This window comes from Macaca thibetana, chromosome 12 (genome assembly GCF_024542745.1).
Source record: "Macaca thibetana thibetana isolate TM-01 chromosome 12, ASM2454274v1, whole genome shotgun sequence".
Lineage (NCBI taxonomy): Eukaryota > Metazoa > Chordata > Mammalia > Primates > Cercopithecidae > Macaca > Macaca thibetana.
The window spans coordinates 3299262-3319187 of NC_065589.1; the positions used below are offsets into that span (position 1 = coordinate 3299262).

The 19926-nt window shown below is 48.7% G+C and overlaps 1 protein-coding gene across 6 annotated transcripts in view; it reads left to right on the forward strand.

Annotated features, from left to right (window-relative positions):
- Nucleotides 1-19926, forward strand: part of HDAC4 (histone deacetylase 4) — a 357624-nt gene that overhangs the window by 72877 nt on the left and 264821 nt on the right. Inside the window, exon 2 of one of the 6 annotated variants that reach the window (XM_050751480.1) lies at nt 7003-19923. The exons of 4 other annotated variants lie outside the window; for them this stretch is intronic. The gene's annotated coding sequence lies outside the window, so the exon portion shown is untranslated. Of the gene's footprint in view, nt 1-303; nt 19924-19926 lie in introns of those variants that run through there. One more of the 6 variants, XM_050751479.1, reaches the window with a different exon arrangement.

Genomic DNA, 19926 nt, shown 5'->3' on the forward strand with positions numbered 1-19926 from the left:
GGGGCAGAATCAAACTTGCATATTTTCCTTTTTTTTCTCTTTTGGTGATGAGTGATTATAAACCATAAAACTCAACTCCTGAGAAAGGAATTTTACTAGCAGATAACAGAGGGTTCCTGTCATTCCAATAGGAGGACCCGCCTTTGGGGTCTGCACAGCTGGTGGGGTCCCCATGGACCCCTTCTGAGTCCTTCTGGGAGTGGACTGGCCCAGGATTGGCTGGTGGGGAGGTAGCTGCACTGGGGGGGATGTAGGGGGTTGGCATTGCAGGACCTTCCATGCCGCCTGCCTCCATCTGGGGCCAGGAGTTGGCCCTGGGCTCTGCCTGTGGGTCCTGGGTGTGCTGCCGCTGCCTGGTGGCCTGGGCCTGGAGGAAGGAGCTCAGCTTACACTCCCAGCCTTTCAGGCAGGTTCGCAGCAGCCAAGTGGTTTCTTAAAAAGAATTCCTCCTCCCTTGATTAATTTCTGGCATGCAGCTTCGGGGAGCTCTTGCGTCAGTAAATCGTCATAAACCCCCAGTTGTCTGGATCAGACATAAACACCAAGCCCAGCTCCACCGCTCCTGACTCTCAGCCAGGGCTGGCCTGCCCTCTGAGCTCCGGGCTCGGCTGCTGGAGATAAAGAGGGCCAGCGGGCGCCCGAGAGGTCAGGCATGTGGCTGCGCCTGACAAAGTCCTTTTCTCAGAGGTGCCGAGCCTGGCAGATCGGATGTGTGCTGTGCTTGCTGGGGGAGGATGCTGGGCACAGATGTGATTTATTTCCTGAAATGTTTGGTGTTTCTTTTTCCTCCCCCACCAGCTCCCCACTCTCATGGATAGGATGTTTTCCTCGTCGGGAGTGTTTGCCTCCTTCCAGTGGGCATTCTGTAGGGGTTAAGAAAGATCCCTGTGTGTGAGGCTTGCACAGTGTTACATTCAGGCCTGGGAAACTCAGGGGCTGGACAGCAAGTACCTCACTGTCCAGATCTCAAGGACAGAATGCCATACAGAATGCTTCCTGTTGCCTGCAGCAAACCTCATCATAAGGCCTTTTCAGCAGCGTGTGAGATCCTCAGGAGGTCCCTGGACTGCATTCGTCCTGCCCTAGTTTTTGTAGAACATTTTTCATCTGAGATATCCTTGAAGAGGCCAGAAGCCTGGGAGCTGGGCTCCCCACAGTCCTGGGTGACTGGGGAGCACACTTGGGCCAGCGCCAGGGCTCCTCCAGGGTGACTGGAAGAAAGAACTTGGGCCTCCAGTTTTTTCAGGGCTGATACAGGCGTTTGCCAGGTATTGATTGAGCCCCTGCTATAAGTGGATGGTGCAAACGTGTGGCTCTCAGGGTGTCATCCAGCTTACATTGCTCAGGGTGGGGACCAGCCGCTGGCAGATGTGGAGGGATGTGCAGTGAGGGGTCTTGTGGATGCGGCCTGGCATGGGCCTGTGCAGACATTCAGAAGAAATGGCAGCCACCCCAGGCGCCTGGATGGTGTGCATGTGGGGACAGCATGGGAAGGAAGCCTGTCCAGAGACTGTCCGGGGCCTCTGCTGGATGGTAGCTTGCAGGGAGCAGTACGGCCAGGAACCGGGCAGGGCTCGGCCACGCCCATGAACTTGGCCAGAGCTTCTCTAGGCTTGCTCTGGGTTTCCGAGGGCCTGCAGGGCACAGGCATGCTTTGGGGAGGGTGTCAGGCCCTGGTTCTGAGTCCCATCCTGTGAGCCAGGCAGTCTCTCTCGGAAAGCCCTGTGGGCAGAAGGGCAGTCCCAGGCCAAGTCTGGGCTGACTGGCTGGGGGTAGCATCTGATTTCGAGATTTCAATTTTGACTTGTTTTCTGCCTATGCACACAAACTGTGGTATGAACCAAATTTAAGGGAGTTTCATGAATGAAAAAATGTCCAGGCTGTCTACGACACTGACTTTGTGTGTAAAATTGAGGAAAGACTTCCCTTATTGTAGCTGAGGGGCAGAACAACTGAGTTTCACTCCCTGGACACCTGGGCTCTGCAGAGCAGGTTCTGAGGGCAGGGGACCGGGCCCCAGTTTCTGAGCTGCATGGGGGTGCCCCCTCTCCCCTGGGGAAGGGGAGGAATGTTCATCGGGCCCGGGCTTGCCTCATTCATGCCATTGGCTCAGCCGAACCCTGGGCCACTCTGTGGGAAAGGCACACCCTCCCTCACAGGTGGGTACAGCCAGGCTCCCAGGGCGAAGCCGGGTGCCCCAGGAAACCCAGCTGCAATAGAGCCGGGCGAGGCCACTGCCTTCTGACCCCAGGCTCTTGCGGCTTCCTTAGGGCTCTGCTACTCAGATTCTGAAACATTTGTTCAGTGAAGGCAGTTGGTGAATCATCCTAGTCAGGGTTTTTTTTTCCAGAAACAGGTGCACCGCCAGTGAGTGATGTGGTCTCGCTCAGGCTGTGCCTCTCATGCCCGCACGCATGTCCTGGGAAGGTCACACCCCCGGGCCCGTTTTGCACTTCTCTTTAGCAGTATGACGGGTGACTTCTGTGTGCTCGGGGGCAGCGAGTGAACTGCCCCACGGGCGCCTGCCAGCATTCAGAGAGGCCTCAGGTGCAGTGGATGTGGGGGTCTCGGACCAGAGAAGAAGCCAGCTGCTGGCTCACTGGGATGCCCATGGCCCCAGAACTCTCTAGCAAATCATGGAGAGTTTAAAACATACTGCCATCTGTTGTTTTCTTTCAACTCCTTGCTTTGCCATTTATTACGCCTTGAAGATTATTTCATATCAGTTAATAAAGGAATCCCTGATTCCTTTAATAAATAATGTATTTCTTTTTAATTCTTGAAATAACACTTGGGTGTTGTTTCCGTCTATCTACCGACATGTATATTAATTTCTTTGTTCATCATGCTTTTTTATAGTGGTAAAATATACATAACATAAAATTTACAGTTCTAAGCATTTTTAAGCACACAGTTCAGTGGCAGTAAATATTTTCCCATTGTTGGGCAACCATCACCACCATCCATTCCCAGAACTTTTTCATCTTCCCAAACAGAAACTCCATACCTAGTAAACAATCCCCTATTTCCCTCCCACTAGCTGTGGCACCCACCATTCTGCTTTCTCTGCGAATCTGGCTCCTCTAGGGCCCTGCTGCGAATGGAATTGTATCGTATTTGTCCTTTCTGTCCTTTTGTGTGTGGCTTCTTTCACTTGGCATCATGTGTCAGGATTCACTCGTGTTGTGGCATGGTCAGAATTGGGTTCCTGAAACTTTTAAGGATGAGTAATCTGTTGTGTGCATATACCACATTTTGTTTCTTCATCTCTTGATGGACCTTTGGACCGTCTTAACTTTTTGGCTGTTGTGACTAACGCTGCTGCAAACACATGTGTACACATGTCTCTGAGTCCCTGCTTTGACATCTTTTGGGTATATACCTTGGAGCAGAAGTGTTGAATCCTGTGATAATTTTGTGTTTAATTTATTGTTACTCTTTTTTTCCTTAAGATGTAGTCCACCCTGTCGCCCAGGCTGGAGTACAGTGGTGCAATCTCAGCTCACTGCAACCTCCGCCCCTGGGGTTCAAGTGATTCTTGTGCTTTAGCCTCCTGAGTACCTGGGACTAAAGGTGCCCACCACCACGCCCGGTTGATTTTTGTATTTTTAGTAGAGATGGGGTTTTGCCATGTTGGCCAGGCTGGTCTCGAACTCCTGACCACAGGTGATCCACCCGCCTCAGCCTGTCAAAGTGCTGGGATTACAGGCGTCAGCCACTGTGCCCAGCCCTGTGTTTAAGTTTTTAGAAACCACCAAAGTGTTTTCCACAAAGCTGCACCATTTTATGTTCCCGCCCACCATGTACGAGGGTTCCAATTTCTTCACATCCTCACCAATATTTTTTTATTTTCTGATTTTGAAATAATAGTCATCCTAGTGAGTGTGAATGGTATCTTATTGTGGTTTTGATATGCATTTGCCTAATAATTAGTGATGTTGAACATCTTTTCATGTACTTACTGGCCATGGGCATATTTTCTTTGGATAAATGTCTGTTCACGTCTTTTGCCCATATTTGAATTGGGTTGTTTGTTTTTGTTGTGTTGTAGGGGTACTTCATATGTTATGGATATATAATTTGCAAATATCTCCTTCTATTCTGTAGGTTGTGATTTCATTCCCTTGACGGTGTCCTGTGGTGCACAGAAGTTTTTCATTTTGATGAAGCGCAGTTAATCTGTTTTTTATTGCTTGGCCTTTGATATCATATCTAAGAAGCCACTGCCAAATCCAAGGTCATGAAGATTTCCCCCCATGTTTTCTTCTATGAGTTTTATGGTTTTAGTTCTTATATTTAGATCATTGGTCTATTCTGCCTTAAGTTTTGCATATGGTATGAGGTAGGGATTCAACTTCATACCTTTGCCTGTAGCGATATGATGGTTCAGCACCATTTGTTGAAGAGCATGTTGCTTGCCTTTAGCTGCTATGAGAGAGCATGTGTCTTAGAGGAAAGATCTTGCTCATTTCTAAAGTTGTGCTTTGAAAGTGTCTGAGCTGCAGTTGTTCTTCCTTCCCAGGTCAGTGTAGATTCTGCTCTTCCTAAGCCAGGGCGATGCAGCCATATTCACAGTCTCTTGTTCACTGGCTCACATCCCTGCTGCTGCGTCCCTACAGCAGCACCTCGCCCATGCCCCATTCTGTTATGGCCTCCTCTCCAAAGGATGGCGAGCCTAAGAACAACTGACCAGGGTTTCCACAGGAGACAGAGAACAGGCTGTCTGCAGCATGGGTTCCCAGTTGTGCTGACTATGAGCTGTGGTGCCTCGTGAGTGGGGCTCTCCCGACCACCCTGTCACCACTTGCATCAGAGTCCTGCGTGGTATCTGCCCGGGGGTCCTGAGTGTGCTGGCTGCTGCACTGAAGCAGATGGGTTGCTGAGCAGGAAGCCACAGCGTGACACACGGGCACTTTGGCCTTGCTTGGCCCCTGGAGAGCAAACACATAATGACAATAGGTTTTACAGGGATTAGGATTTATTTATTTTATCTGAAGGAGTTTAAAAATTGCTCTTGTTCTCTTGCTTTTAATTTTCACTCTCACCAGCCCTTCTGTCCTGGATACTGTGTGGTGAGGACCTCTTTCTCCATGTTAAGTTCACGTTGCTGAGTTGTGGCAGGATTGGTTTTCTCGTAGGATGGCTCAGGGCTGTGTTTCTTTCAGCTAATTGTGGCTACATTTTTGCCTCTGCATGTCCAATTTGGGTTTCAAATTCAGGATTATCTAAGTACTTTATGTTTGAAAATATTTTCCAGAGACCCCAAATTTCTTATTTATGTGCAGTGACTACTTTTTAATATTTTCAGCTGCCTTCTAGTTTCACACCTTCAATTGTGCTAATCCTTTGCATTTTAAAAGTTACACCAGCCTGTGTCAGTGTCTCATCAGTGCGTACCATAGTGCATGTGTCCCCATTCAGATGCACTTTCCGTGCCCTGAATTCTAGGGGGAGTGATAGAGGATATATTTCATTCTGAAATTCGTACTGTTTCTTTTTTAAGTTAAATATTTCAACAACAGTGGATGTTCTTGTCTTTTTTTAGAAAACATAAAAATGAATGTTTTTGTGGCACTTCTGCCTGGTCGAGTGGCGGTGTTTTTTCCCTGTGCAGGCCCCCAGGTGTGTGTGAGCGGCTGCCCTGGGGCCCCGTGACAGGGGATGCTTTCTGAACTCTCACTGGCATCTTCCTCCACAAATCCAGGTTGGCCAGAGACATGAATTCAGCATTACCTCTCCCATGTCCATGCATGAAGAAGCACTTTCCAGGCACACACACCTAAGTCGTTGGCCGCGGGTTCTTGGAGGGCGTGGCCTGAGCTCCCAGATGCCTCCTCTCTCGCCTAGCACTGCGCTGTGTCTTCCACACACAGGCTTGCCAGGGATCTACCCAACTTACTGCTTTGATTTTGTTGGATGAAAGCAGTTTATTAAATAAATGGGAAAATACTCCCCTTCCCCAGTTTCAAAAGTTAAGATGTAGTCTTATCTTTACTTAACATCCAACAATGCTGAAAGATGAAAGAAAGGAAAATGCCCTCTTTGCCCCGCCAGACCACAGTTAGCCACAATTCAGAGAAGGTCGTCGGTGACTTTTTGTAGATTCTCGAGCAGGAGCTCTCTTTTTTTTCTCTCTTTCCCTCTTTGTCTCCCTATGTCCATATCCATACCTATTACATACATGATAGAACAGCAATGGGATTTTTTTGTAGCTCCATAATATTTCAGTACTTAAAAATCCTCTATTAATGGGACTTAAATTTTCTTTGTATAGTAAGTAACACCTCAGTGAGCATTGTTGCACACGTGTCTTTATGTTTGGGGCTGATTGTTCTTATCATTATTGTTTTGTTAGGATAAAGTCCCAGAAACAGAATTGTGGGGACAAGGGGCATGCATGAGTCACCCTCATCATCAAGAGCGAGCCATTTGTGGCACGTGCACCCCACCCACTATGGCGAGATGCCTCCACACACCCTGCAGCCGTGCTGGGTTTTGTCTCAGTGACTGCAGTTCTTTCTGGGCTTCCTGAGAAGGAAGGGCCACAGGAGTCTGCCCAGGTGCTGGGGCAGGCATTGGTGACATCACTTATCGAAGCCAGGAGTGGGGCCGTGGGTGTGGGGCTGAGTAACAGACCCAGGTTACCCACAGTTGGGCAGGATGAAGAGTGCTTTCCTTAGGCTGGTTCCAGTCCACACACCAGCACTCAGCCAGTCAAGATGCGTCTTGTGAGCATCTCCTACATGCAAGGCTGCTGTAAGCACTGGGGTCTACCGGTGAGCCACACAGGAAAAGCCCCCACCCATTGCCACACCCGGTGCCGGGGGAAAGTCAAACAGTAGATGGGTAAATAAACAACTACATAATGGTAAATATGGCTGGCAGTGATGGAGTCTGCTCTGCAGAGGCACTTTCCGAAGTGTTTTTACATATTTACAGCTGTAATCCTTATAACAGCCTAGGGATGGGTCCTGCTAACCTTACATCATCCGTATTTTACAGATGAGAAAACAGAGGCATTGAGAAAGGAAGTCACTGGCCCAAGGAGCTGTGCCAAGCAATTGACTCTTAACCAGCGAGCTCTGGAGTGTAAGGCTTTACTCCCCTAAACTGGTCATTGCAAGGCAGGAGAATAGGATCTGGAGACAGGGATCCTTCACTTCAGCATCTGGTTGAAGGCTGAGCCTTCACTTCAGCCGCTGATTGGTTGTAGGCCAAGTCTTCATTTGCATAGGGTATAACTTCACTTTGGCCTCTGATTGGTCACAAGCCAAGTCTTCATTTACATAGGGTGTAACCAATAGGAAACCTCTAAAGGGTTCTCAAACCCCAGAAGATTTTGCAACTGGGGCTCCTGAGCTACTTGCTTTAGTGCCTGCTGCTGCTCTAGTGTATTTTCGCTTAAACGAATGTGCGTTTTCATTGCTTCATTCTTTCATTGCTTTGTGTATTTTGTCCAATTCTTTAACATGTCAAGAACCTGGAGGACTCGCAGTGAAGACCCTCCCCCGTAACAACCACATGTGCTGTCAGGGATAGATGCTGCCCTGAGAATGATGAAGCCAGCGTCTAGGGGAGGTCCTGGTGTGGGCGGAAGCTGTGATGTTCTGTGCTCTATGGCAAGGCTTTGGAGGGCTTTGACTGGGCCAGAGCAAGTAACTATAAAATGTCAGAACTTAGAAGAAAAGCGTCATGTACTCTGACAAGAAGAAGCATGTCACTAAGAGGAAGTTGTCACTAAGGGGAAGAACTTCTGAGAACTCCGCAAAGGACCCGGTTAGGTAATTCTTGAAAGCAGCTGCTCATTCAGGGATAATGTAATATTTTTCCAACATTTATACACGTTCACCTTATTTAAGAATTGCCTCAAAACACAGAAAAATGCAAGCTAATCTTATGAAGCTCAGAGTATCTTGATTTTAGAATCTGTAAGAGACAATAATAAAGCAAACGTTCTAAGCATATTTTGTTTGTAAACATAGGTTTAAAACCCTAAATAGAATATTGGGGAAAAGAAAATAACAGTACATTATATAGTTATTCATTATCAAAGGTTTTATTACAGGACAGTTTGTTATACAAGGAAAGCGGTATAAATCATGTAAATATGAGAGAATGTTTTGAAAAATAAAGATAAAATATTTCAGTTTTCATAACTGATTTTAAAATACCCAAGTTGGAGAGAATATGTAGTTCTTACAAGTTGGGGATCATTTGAAAGCAAAAATGAATCTTTTTCATGGCTGGAAAACTCTAGAGGCCTTGTCTTAAGAGCTGTGTTCTGAGGTTGACCTGACGGTAGCACATGTGTTCAGTATGGCTTGAGATATCAGCAGTTTCATTAAGATGGGAAGAACTAAAATAAATTCACATAAAAAGACTCAAAAAGATTCAGAAAATTTTATAGATTATCAGAAACCCACTAGAATCAGCGTATTTTGTATTTGCCAATAATTAATAGCTAGAAAAGTTCAACAGCAAAATAATTTTGATTAAAATACATATTTTTACATAACAAAAGAGTCCTATGAATTTCCTTATTTCTGTGTTTGGCAAATTTAGATTTACCTGTCATTTGTCACAGGCTGGTGGAGTTCAGTGTTACATTCTCTGTAATTCCTTCTAAATTTTTTTTTTTTTCGTTTGATTTATCACTTTTTTTTTGAGACAAAGTCTCGCTCTTGTTCCCCAGGCTGGAGTGCAATGGTGCTATCTCGGCTCACTGCAACCTCTGCCTCCCAGGTTCAAGCAATTCTCCTGCCTCAGCCTCCTGAGTAGCTGGGATTACAGGCACCTCCCACCACGCCTGGCTACTTTTTGTATTTTAAGTAGAGACGGGGTTTCACCATGTTCGCCAGGCTGGTCTCGAACTTCTGACCTCGGGTGATCTGCCTGACTTGGCCTCCCAAAGTGCTGGGATTACAGGTGATTTATCACTTTCTCAGCTCCCTTAGTCATTTTCTTTTTATCCTCTGCACACGTGTTTATTTTAAATTTTAATTATAAATCTCTGATTAAAGAATTAAACAATACATAGACCTTATCTGCATCATTTAAAGAAAAACAATAGCAGTGACCGTGTGCACTGTGAGACAGAGACCATTGCAAGGACATTTATATGTCTGCTTTTCACTGTGTTGTTTCCAAAAAAAGTTTTATCATACATGCACATGTTCCTAAACAACATGATTTTAGTTTTATGTTTCTGAACTTTATGTAAATGGAATTATACTATATGTTTTCTATTTTGTGGGTTCTTTTTCAGGCAGGACTGGTTTCGAGAACCATGTTTCTGCATGTAGCTCTAGGTAACTGGTGTTCATTAGCGTCTTGCATTCAATTTTGTGAATTTTCACAACTTTGACTCGTGTTCAGATGTGGCTGCTCTCAAACATGATGTCGTGGACATTGTTTTGTGTGTTTTCTGGCACACGCAGACTTGGGCCTTTGCCAGGTCCCTGCCCGGGGATGGGAGTGCCGGGTCACGGCTAAGCCACTTTTAACTCTGTGTGGCCTCCAGCACGGCCACGCCGTCTTACACATAGTGCCAGTGTCCTCAGACTGACCAGGGCGCCTTGCTACTCGGTCCCGGGAGGTGACCCTCGCCTGACCTGTACCTGACCGCCAGCCTGCTGTGCCAGCCATCAGTGTCTTCTGACACGGGGCGCCCATTTTTCTGTTAGCTGTTGGTTTTGTTTTCTTAATCATTTGCAGAATTGATGTATCTGGGTGTGTGTGGCTTCCTTCCAGCAGCTAACGGGAGGCTGTGGCTGGCCGTGTGCTGCCTTCATTATCACAGCTTCCTATGGCCACTGCTCCTTAAACTTTCCTGTATGTGGATATTACTTGTTTGCTGTTTCTTGTTGAATATCAGATATCCTGTTGTTTTTTTTTTTTTTTTTTTTTTTTTTTTTTTTTTTTTGCTTTTACTTTTCTTCTGGAAGTAACATCCTTTAGAAATTCCTGCAGAAGTTCCGTGGTTTGGTCGTATGAAAGTTGCCTCCTTTCCCCTTCATTGTTGAATGATCCCTCACAGAAGACAGTGCTGGGGAGACGGCTGCTCTTCCCCAGGGCTCTGAGGATGTGATTGGTTCACTCAGTTCCACTGTGGCTGTTCACTTCCTTGGTAGGAATCTGTTGTGTCTCTCTGGGTGTCTTGTGGTCCTAGTGTTCTACATTTTTAGTAAGAGTTTTCACTTACCCCTGTTGATATTTTTTTGGACCTCCTCAATCTGAAGATTAGTGTCTCCCCGTAATAATGGGGAATTTTATTCCTTAACTTTTTTCTTTTTAACTTTTAATTTTGCTGTAATTTCAAACTTACAGAAAATCAGCAAAAAATAGTCCAAAGAATTACTGTTTATTTGTATGCATCCTTTGTTTTTTTTCAGAATCATTTGAAGGTTAGTGGTAGATGTGATGCCTTCCCCCAACTAATCCAGGCCATGTTGCCTCAGATAAGCGTGGTCGCTCTTCAACTACGTACAGGGAATAGAGTTGGAAAATAACAGCGATCCGGTGTTGTTCTCTCATCTGTAGGCCTTATTTATGTTTTGCTGATGGTCTATTGATGTCTTGTTATCAACAGGAGATGACAGGCCCTGCAGAGCATTCAATTCTCATGTCCTCCCTAATCTCCTTTGCTCCGGGACAGTCTCCTCATCATCTTTATGTTTCATGACATTCACATTTTAGAAGCACAGGGGCGGCTGTTTTGTAAAATGCTTCTCAGCTTGGGATTTCGGCAGTTTCCTTGTGATTGGACTCCAGCGATGCCACTGGACTTGGAGGCCGGCCACCGCAGTGGTACTCAGTGATACTGATATTTCGTTGCTGCTGATGCTGCCTGGAGCCTCTCAGTGAAGGTGGTGCTGGCGGGTGTTTCCGCTGTGAAGTTACATTGTTTCCTGCCTAATTAGCAGGTATCTGCTAGGGAGATAATCTGGGACTGTGCAGACAGCCTGCTACTCCCCGAGCACTGACCCGCAAGTCTCAGCCTCTTCCATGGTTCTTGCCTGAGTCTGTTATTGTCCTGGTGGCGGCTACTGGTCATCTGGTGCCACCATTCTTATGTTCAGGATGGGAAGCCCTCATTAACCTCAAGAGGTTCTTGAAACTGTGACTTTTAAGTGAAATAATACAGAAGAAAACCAAGGTTTTTTTTTTTTCTCACCAGTGTTACAATCAAATGACTGTTGAAGGACTGGCATTGTTTGAGGACCCTCTGTTGTTGGCTTCAAGTTGCAGTTTCCGAGAACCTATAGACGACGTGAAATGTGGACTCACGTAGTTAACTTTCTACTGTAAAGAGCATTCCTTTCCTCCTGATTTATGGTTTTCCTTATTGTTTACTTACATTAGTTTGATCTTGTAGATTCCTAACTTATTAACTGGGTTATAACCTTTTATTATCAATATCTGTTCTGCTGCCCAAATTGTTCTAGTTTGGCCAATGAGAGCCCCTTCATGCTGGCGTTTCTGGCAGGTGCCCCCGTTTGGGGGCCCTTCTTTACCCTCTTGGATACACAGACTGTCCCAATCTCTCCTGTACTTTCCCTGCCCTGGCCTGGAATCAGCTGTTTCTCAAGGCGGCCTGGTTCCTTTCTCGGGGAATGCTATTTAGAAACCGGCCCTCGGCAGCCGGAGCTGTGAATAGATGTGTGTAGATCCGCCCCTGCACCCCCACACACCGGCCCCACCCGCACACATGGCACTTCAGTTCCAGCCCAGCCTCACAAAGGCCGTCAGCCGCCCTTCTCCTTTCACATTTGTTACTCCCTCCTCTGACAACGAGACACGGAGCTCTCAGAATCCATAATGTACTTCCTTATTTGTTCAGTCTCAATCCCAGAATATTCAGAGATTATTAAACTATGCCTCTGTGAAAAAGAAACCCCCAGCTAGAGTCCAGCAGTCACTGAAGGCGTATGGTCCAGATACCGGGTCTAAAAGCCACTTTGGCAAGTTCTTATGCACACCCCACCCTGCCCCAGCGTGGTTATGTTACTCATTTGAAATGGGGTTTGGTTATTTGTTTCTGTTTGTATTTCATTTTAGAATTTTCCCCCCTCTTGGTACTTTTTGATTGTATTAATTTTCACTTTTTGATTATGTGAAACCCAATTGCAGTTTCAAAAGCCAGAACTGTATAGGAGCCAGACCCAGAGAAGCGGGTCCCCTACCCCTGCTGTTCCCCTGTCCTTCCCACCCTGTCCCCACGAGCTACCCTTTCTTTCCTGGGTGGCCTTGTGCGCTTTAATTTGCCCCCTTTCTTGCACAGAAAGAATGTCCTATAGGGAACTCCTCTTCCCTAGCAGCATGTCCTGGAAGCCACACCATGTCTGTCCACAGGCTCCTGCTCATTCTTGAGGACAGCCACGTACACTCGGGAATTCGTCCAGCCACTCTCTTACATAGGGACAATTGGTGTACTGTACAGGGCAGTGGTACGATCACGGCTCACTACAGCCTCCACCTCGTGGGTTCAAGCAATTCTCCCACCTCAGCCTCCCAAGTAGCTGGGACTACAGGCCCGTGCCACCATGCCTAGGTAATTTTTTATCTTTAATTTTTTGTAGAAATGGGGTCTTGCTGTGTAGCTCAGGCTGGTCTCAAACTCCTGGGCTCAAGTAGTCTTCCCACCTTGGCCCCCCAAAGTGCTGGGATTTACAGGTGTGAGTCACTGGGCCTGCCATCTGAGTTGTATCTTCACAGTTGGCTTATGGAGTGATTTCTATCAAAAGATAAGCAGATATATCATTTTGTTAGCTTTTTTCTCAAAATTTCCTGTAGGAAACTTACATCAATTTGCATTTCCGCCAGTGGTGTCTGAGCGAGCCTGTTCCCACAGGGCTTTGGAGTGGAGCGTATTACTTATTTGCTCTTTTGGTACATGAAGGATATTTCAGTTTGTAGGGGCCTTTTTTCTGTCTTTGCCTTTGGCTTTTCTGTTAGGCTTTTGGTCTCTGTTCTCACAGTTTGTGAGAGTTCTACTGATGTAAGGGATTTTGGCCTTTATCTTTCATGTGTATTGCAAGTAACTGCTCGCAGTTTGTCCACTGTATTTTGACGTTCTTTCTCATGCTGCTTTTGCCCGTAAAAGGTTTTTCCTCCATGTATCAACCTTACTGTTTTTTTAAATTGCATCTGGATTTTCAGTCCTGGTTAGAAAGCCTTCCTTGAATTCCGGAAGATGTTTTCTTCGAGTGCTTGTACGGTTTCGTTTTTCATATTTGCATCCCCGATTCGTTTGGAGTTTACCCTTGTGCGTGGCGTTAGGTTTGGATTTACTGTTAGCTTTTCCCAGACGGTGGCCCAGTTGTCCCAGCACCATTTATTAAAACATCCCTGTTTGTCCCAGTGGTTGAGATGGCACCTTTATCCTGCCCTGGAGTTTCGTCTGTCCTTCGTCTGTGTCTGGACTTTCTCACCGTCACCTGGTCTGCCGGGTTGACGGTGCCTGTTGTGCTCTCTGAAGTGTAGGGGCTTTGAGGCATGTTTTAGCGTGTGGTTGGGCATGCTGGGTTTCATTTTGAATGTTTCTCTAGCGCTCGTGCATCGGCATTGCCTGTCGCTGTCCCATCATCTTTCTTCTTTCTGTCTGGGATTCTGATTAGGTGCGTAAACCAAAAGTATCTGAGACAGGTCTCACTCAATTTTAAAAGTTTGTTTAGCCAAGCTTAAGGACGTGCCTGTGACACAGCCTCAGGAGGTCCTGACAACATGTGCCCAAGGTGGTCGGGGAACAGCTTGGTTTTATACATTTTAGGGAGACAGGAGACATGAGACACCAATCAGTATGAGGAAGATGAACATTGGTCCAGCCCAGAAAGGCGGGACAACTCGAAGTGTGAGGCTTTCAGATTATAGGTAGATTTTAAAATGTTCTGATTGACAGTTTGTTGAAAGAGTTACTATCAACACAAAGGAATGTCTGGATTATGATAAGGGGTTGTGGAGACCAAGGATTTACCATGCAGATGAAGCCTCTGGGCAGCAGGCATCAGAGAGAATAGACTGAAATGTTTCTCATCAGACTTAAAAGAGTCTGTTCTATCAGCAATTCCAAAAAGGAGGAGGGTATCATGAGGCATATCTGGCTCCCCCTCCCCGTCACAACCGGAACTAATTTTTCAGGTTAACGTTGGAATGCCCTTGGCTGAGAGGAGGGGTCCATTCAGATGGTCGGGAGCTTAGAATTTTATTTTTGGTTTACAGATGTGTGTTACCATGTCTTCCTCTGTCCTTCCAGTCCCCTAACCTCTCCTGCTTTTTATCTCTTTACCTTTATGTGCTGCATCCTGGGTCATTTCTTCAGTGCTATTTTACTGTTCGCTAATTCTCTCTTCAGCTCTATCTATTAATACTTGATTAGTTAACTCACTCATTTAGTTTTAAATTTTAATGATGACAGTTTTGTTTCTTCAAGTTCCATTTGGATCATTCAGATCCATGTGACACTTCTGATAGTTATTAATAATAACAGCTGAGACATCTGTCTCCTTTCTTCCTTACCCTTGTTCCAGGGAGAGTGTAGGCTCTTCTAATGCCTCTTTGGCAGATGGGAAGCTAAGGCACAGGGAGGTTGAGGAAGCCACCAGGGTTGTACAGTCACTAAGTGACAGGACCTGGCGGCCACTAGCTCCAGCCTCACCCTGGATGACCTCTCTTGTTTCTTCAAGTGTCCTTCACATGTGTTTTGGGTTAGTACCTGATTTTCCTACAATTGAGGTCTTTCCGGGACTTACTCCCGCTACCCATGGTCCTTGATTGTGACTTGATGTCCATCCTTCTTGTGGATGTTATTTTGAGGTTCATAGCGTGTTTCTCTAGAGAAGGTTTCTGCCGGGTGCTGGGAGGTGCTGCCTGGGACACGCCTATGTTTGCAGGTGCCAGGGATGCTCGTCAGGCCTCATGGGTTGTCTGAATTCTCCCCAAACCATTGCGAGGGGTCTGTGATTATGAGTTTTGAGGGGCGTCCTCTCTCGATTTGACCCCTTCTAGCCAACATGAAGCCCAGGCCCGGACATGTCCCTTGCAGGCCTGTCTTCTGGCTTCCCCTGCCAAGGGAGCTACAGCCGCTCCCCACACACGCTCACAGGGACAGTGCAGTGGGTAAGTGGCAGTGCAGGTGGCTGTCCCCAGGACAGGCCCTGGGCTCCAGGCTGCCTTTCGTGTTTGATTCGCCCTGCCTTGAATTCCTGTCTTTGGAGTATATTCCTCACTCTTCAGCCAGCTCAGCCCTGAGTATAATTAGACGTCTCTAAAAGTGCGTGTGCCATATTGCCAGGCGTGAAGGCTTTTCTGAATCTTCCTGTCACCAGTGCTGTACATTGGCTTCCTTTTGAGGCCGTTATTTTCATAAGAAACTTTCTGTGTCCGTAACTTCCAGCAAAGAATCTGGGATATCTGGGGGTCTGGAAGTGCTAAGGGCCTGACCAGCTGTGTTTGCGAAGTGGCATGGAAAACTGGGACGATTCCTGTCATCCTAACCTCTCGTGAGGTTAGGAAGAGTCCAGCCTTCGATACCAGTGCTCAGTGGGACGGCCAGCCCCCGACTGGAGGAGCAGGCTTGTGGGCAGCGTGGGGATACTTGGTTCTAATCCAGATCTTCACACTCTTTGGGGAGGAGGCCGTTTCCAGCAAGTGAGCATCCCTTGGGTTTCTCCTCAAAGCCCCTTCTAAAATTAGTCCCTGGCTGCTGCAGGGACATTTACATCAGCGCATTTTGTCAAGTACTTTTGTTGCTTTCCATTAAGAGCATATTTAAAAATATGAAATGAATTCAGGCAGAAGCCAGTCTGTGCCGCTGAGAACATCTGTGTGCTGGTGAGAGGCAGAGACTGGGCAGTGGATAGCAGGCCGCAGCTTCCTCCTCTGCCACCTCGGAACGCCCCCAGGGAGGCACGGGACAGAGCCCAAGCCTGAGTGAAGCTCCCTGGCTGGGGGCACACCCTGCGCCAGGCTGGCCACCTTGACTCCTTGCTCTGCAGGCTGCACCCCACCCCTCATCTGCCTCCTGTCGGCAGCCAGTGAGAGGAGCGTGGGGCCTGACAGCATTGCCTGCCTCCTGGCTGGCCGCCCCCACAGTGCCGAGCTGGGGCGGTCTTCAGAGGCTCCGGGTCTCCCTCTGCAGATGAAGACATTGGGGGAACGTGGCCTGCCCACAGTCAGCAGGCTCCCCTCTCCGTGTACCAGGCTAGTCTGCCGGTGCCATGGCAGCTGGGCCACCACCACATTCTGCCCTCAGTGCTGTGGCGCCGTCGAAGGGCATGCCTTGGAGGATCCACAGGAAGACCAACTTCATATCCATGGGACATGCCGTCAGCAATGCCACGGACCTTGTTCTGGATGCAGTTTTCCGTTTTTATGAAGGCAAGCGTGGATGTTTTCATTTCGTTGGACGCATAGAGGAAAGGAGAGGACTTCTCTGTAGCCCAGCAGCCCATTCTTAGTGTTTGCTTTAGAATGGAGGACCGTGAGGGACATTTTCCTTGTGAATTTCACCATCTGGCTTTGGCCTTCTTTCCAACAATTGAGGAATAAAGGGCCTAATGTGGAACTATGTGGGTGCGTGTCCTGCGTGTGGGCTCCTGGGCCACCGTGGATGGTGGCGCTGGCAGCACCACTGCCATGCAGTTGGGGGTGGGCAGCAGGCCTCTTGGCAGCAGCTAGTGTCCTTCTCATCTTCCCTGTCAGGCGCTAGGAGCCCTGGCACCAAGGCTGTGGTGATGGTACCGGGGTCTCTCAGTTGGGAGGGGCTGCATTTCCTCTGCCGCACGGGTGGCTGGCTGGCCTGGTGTCATGCCCTGCCCAGGGGTGCCCCCGCCCACCCCTCCTTCCGGGTTGTGGTGTGGTAGGTGGCACCTTGGTGTCCAGTGCTTTGTGATGGTGGCAGTGATGTCAGCGCCGAGGTTCCTCAAGTCTAAACTGAGATGATCTGGTGTGATTTTTCTTGGCTTTCAATTTTTTGGGTAAGGCTTTTAGTGGGCATTCTTCTCTGTTTCCTTTTCCTCATGTTAGTCTAGGGCCCCAGGGAACCGCAGAGCCTCCGCTCTGGGAGGAGCCTTTAGAGAAACCCTTTCTGAGCTCTTCCTTTCACAGGGGGGCGCTCAGAGCCACCGCGTGGGCTGCCCAAGGCCTCTTAGGTCAAGGACCCTCCTGGCTCCGGTCCACACTTCTCCCTGCCATGTCCCCGTGAGGAGGCACCGCCCCGTCACTATTCCACGGTCATTGTAACACCTGCCGTTGAAAAGCATGGGAGCTTCGTGTCAGAATGTAGTTTAACATGTATTGTAACATTTGCTTAGAACAGAAACTTGAAGTTCTCTAAGAAACGGAGTCCCCCGTGTGTGATTTTGGAGGGGCTGAGCTGTCGTTTCCTGTCATGGATCACAGTGCCCCCCTCCCCCTCACCTATGAAATAATGACAGCGGCCTCCGTTTCTACAAAGTCCTCAGTCGCGGGTGCTGTTTTATATCGTAAATCTGTCATCTTCAACTGGATGGTGTAACGCTCGGATTCTACATTTCCCGGATGCTCGGAAAGAAGTGCCAGGAGTTATGTGTTCTGCGGATCAGGACAGCTGACGCCGGCTGAGGACACTTCATCCACTGTTTGCACGGTGCTTGACAAATGCTACCCAGTCTAACGGTCCGGGTCGGGTGTCTCTGGGCTTGGTGCCTGCTTGTGCCACATATCTCAATGCCAGGCAAGACCAGCGTGCCGGTGACACAGCAGGGGACATGCGGGGTTCAGGCTGCTGAGAGCTCGGAAGGGGCCAGGCCGTCCCCCTGGCCCTAAGGCTGCAAGGCTGTGCCCTGGGGCTGCAGAGCGGGCACCTCACTCTGCGGGGTTGTAAAGTGGAGCTGATGCTGCTTGACCCCATGAAAGCTCACAGGCCTTTAAGGTGCCTGGTAACGCTGGAGTGAAACCACAGGTAGCCAAGAAGACCTGCCTGTCAGACTGTGACCGCGCAGATCTCAGCAGAGTGTTTAAAAGGTGCTCTTTGCACGCGGTTTTGGAGTTGTGGTGCTGCTCTGGCTTAACATTAGGGCTCAAGCAGGTTAACGTCAGGGTTCTTTTTCTTAAACGGCCAGTGGCCGTGGTGGTGTTGGTCGTGGCTAACCTGGCACAGGGCAGCAGAGATCCAGGTGTCAGGCCAGTGAAAAGGTTGAAGCCTCTCACCAACACGTCTGTTTTGGAGGGAAGTGTTGGACATTGTGTGAGGCCCCTCTGCACTCAGCGACCCTGCCCTGTGCTCCCGGGCCCAGTTTTGGGTCTGCTTGGTTGGCATCAGGGTCCTGGCCCTGTCTGTGTTTTGGGGCCTCTGTTTGCTTATCATACTTGCATCATTGCCTTTACTCCCCGGGGGGGGAAGGAGGGAGGTCCTGAAGCCATTCAGCCCTGCCAACCTGGGGCCGCCCTTGTGCCTGTGCTGTGCTCTTTCTGCTGGGCAGTCCTGCCCTATGCAGTCTCATGGAGGTAGGGCTCATGGGAGGGGCCTTCCCTCGGCCCCAGCCATCCTCCCGGAACATCACTGTCTCACAGACACACTGTGACCATTTTCTGTTGAACCTACTCTGTGAAACATTCTCTGTCCTTGGTTCAGGGGAGAGCGAAATCCAGAATCTGCTGAACACCAATGCTGTCACTCAGAGTTGGTGTGTCTGCTGTCTGCAGAGCCCTGGACCAGGCTTGAGGGACACCTGGGGCTTCCACCCACATCCAGGGCAAACCTGACCCCCAAGTCACTGAGATGTCGGTTTTTCTACTAATCACGTTGGCTTTGGCCATTCTGTGTGCTAATAAGAAGTATTGTGTTCTCACCTGCACTTGGGCAGAACGGTTCACCCCAAGGCTGAATGACTGCTGTGGACCATTCCCCCAGCAGGGCGTCCTGGGGGTTTAGTGGTTTGATTCTGAGCACCTTCACTCGCAGAGCCCCTTAGTGGGTTCCCTAACTGGACGGCTGACCCTGCTGTGGAATCTGACTTTTTCTGGACTGAAGAGGATGGGCTGCTCTGGAGAAACTCCTTGGGCCTTGTGCCTGATGCTGGTTCGGGCTGCCCTGGCCACCCTTCCTCCATGCCCCATGGGACCAAGTGGCAGCATAGGAGGGGGCAGCTTCCAGAACACACTTCTGCTAGAGGCTTCTGGCCTCCGTGCTGGCATGGCCACATCCATGGCCTGAGTGTGCGATTGGAATGGTTTTATCAACACCAGTCCTCACAGCTTCCCCAGATGAGCAAAGGAGAAGGGGATGGTGTGTGGGGGGATTGCCCTCCCTTGAGGCCCCCCAGCTCCCAGGATGCTTGCTGGCGGAGCTCTGCCCGCGGTGGGGGCCATATGACTTGACCTCCGTCTTCTCCCTGGGCCCCACACTGGCCCTTGCCGGCAGGAACTCCTGCCCGTCTACAAGGCCAAAGCCTTCTTCCAGGTGCAAAAGTAAATGCAGGCCAGAGATAAATTGTACTTCCCTCTAACTTGGATGTGGAGTGACAGGAAGGAAGCAGGAGTGGAGCTGAGTGTTAGTGAGAGGTGGCTGAGAAGGCGGGGTCCTGCTTCTTGCTTCCTCGGGCATTTGCTCTAAGTGCTGGGTTTCAGCCTGGAATGATGCAGCCTCTGCACTAAATTTGATTCGGTGAACGTTCATGGCCCTGAATATAAACAGTGTTCTGGGCGTTCTTTGCGACTCTTGAGCCGAAACACTGTGGTGATCTCTCGTATCATCTGCTTGTTATGTAATGTGACAACATGGATATGAAATAGAAACCAGATGTCAGGGTGGAGCGGCTGAATTCTTCCTCAGCGATCACCGCCGGGAGAGCAGGACTTGGGTTTCTCCTGAGTTACGGCGCCGAACGCCCTCAGAAAAACGCCTTTGGAGCGGTTTCTGGGATTAAGCGAAAGTCTAGGCTGAAGGTA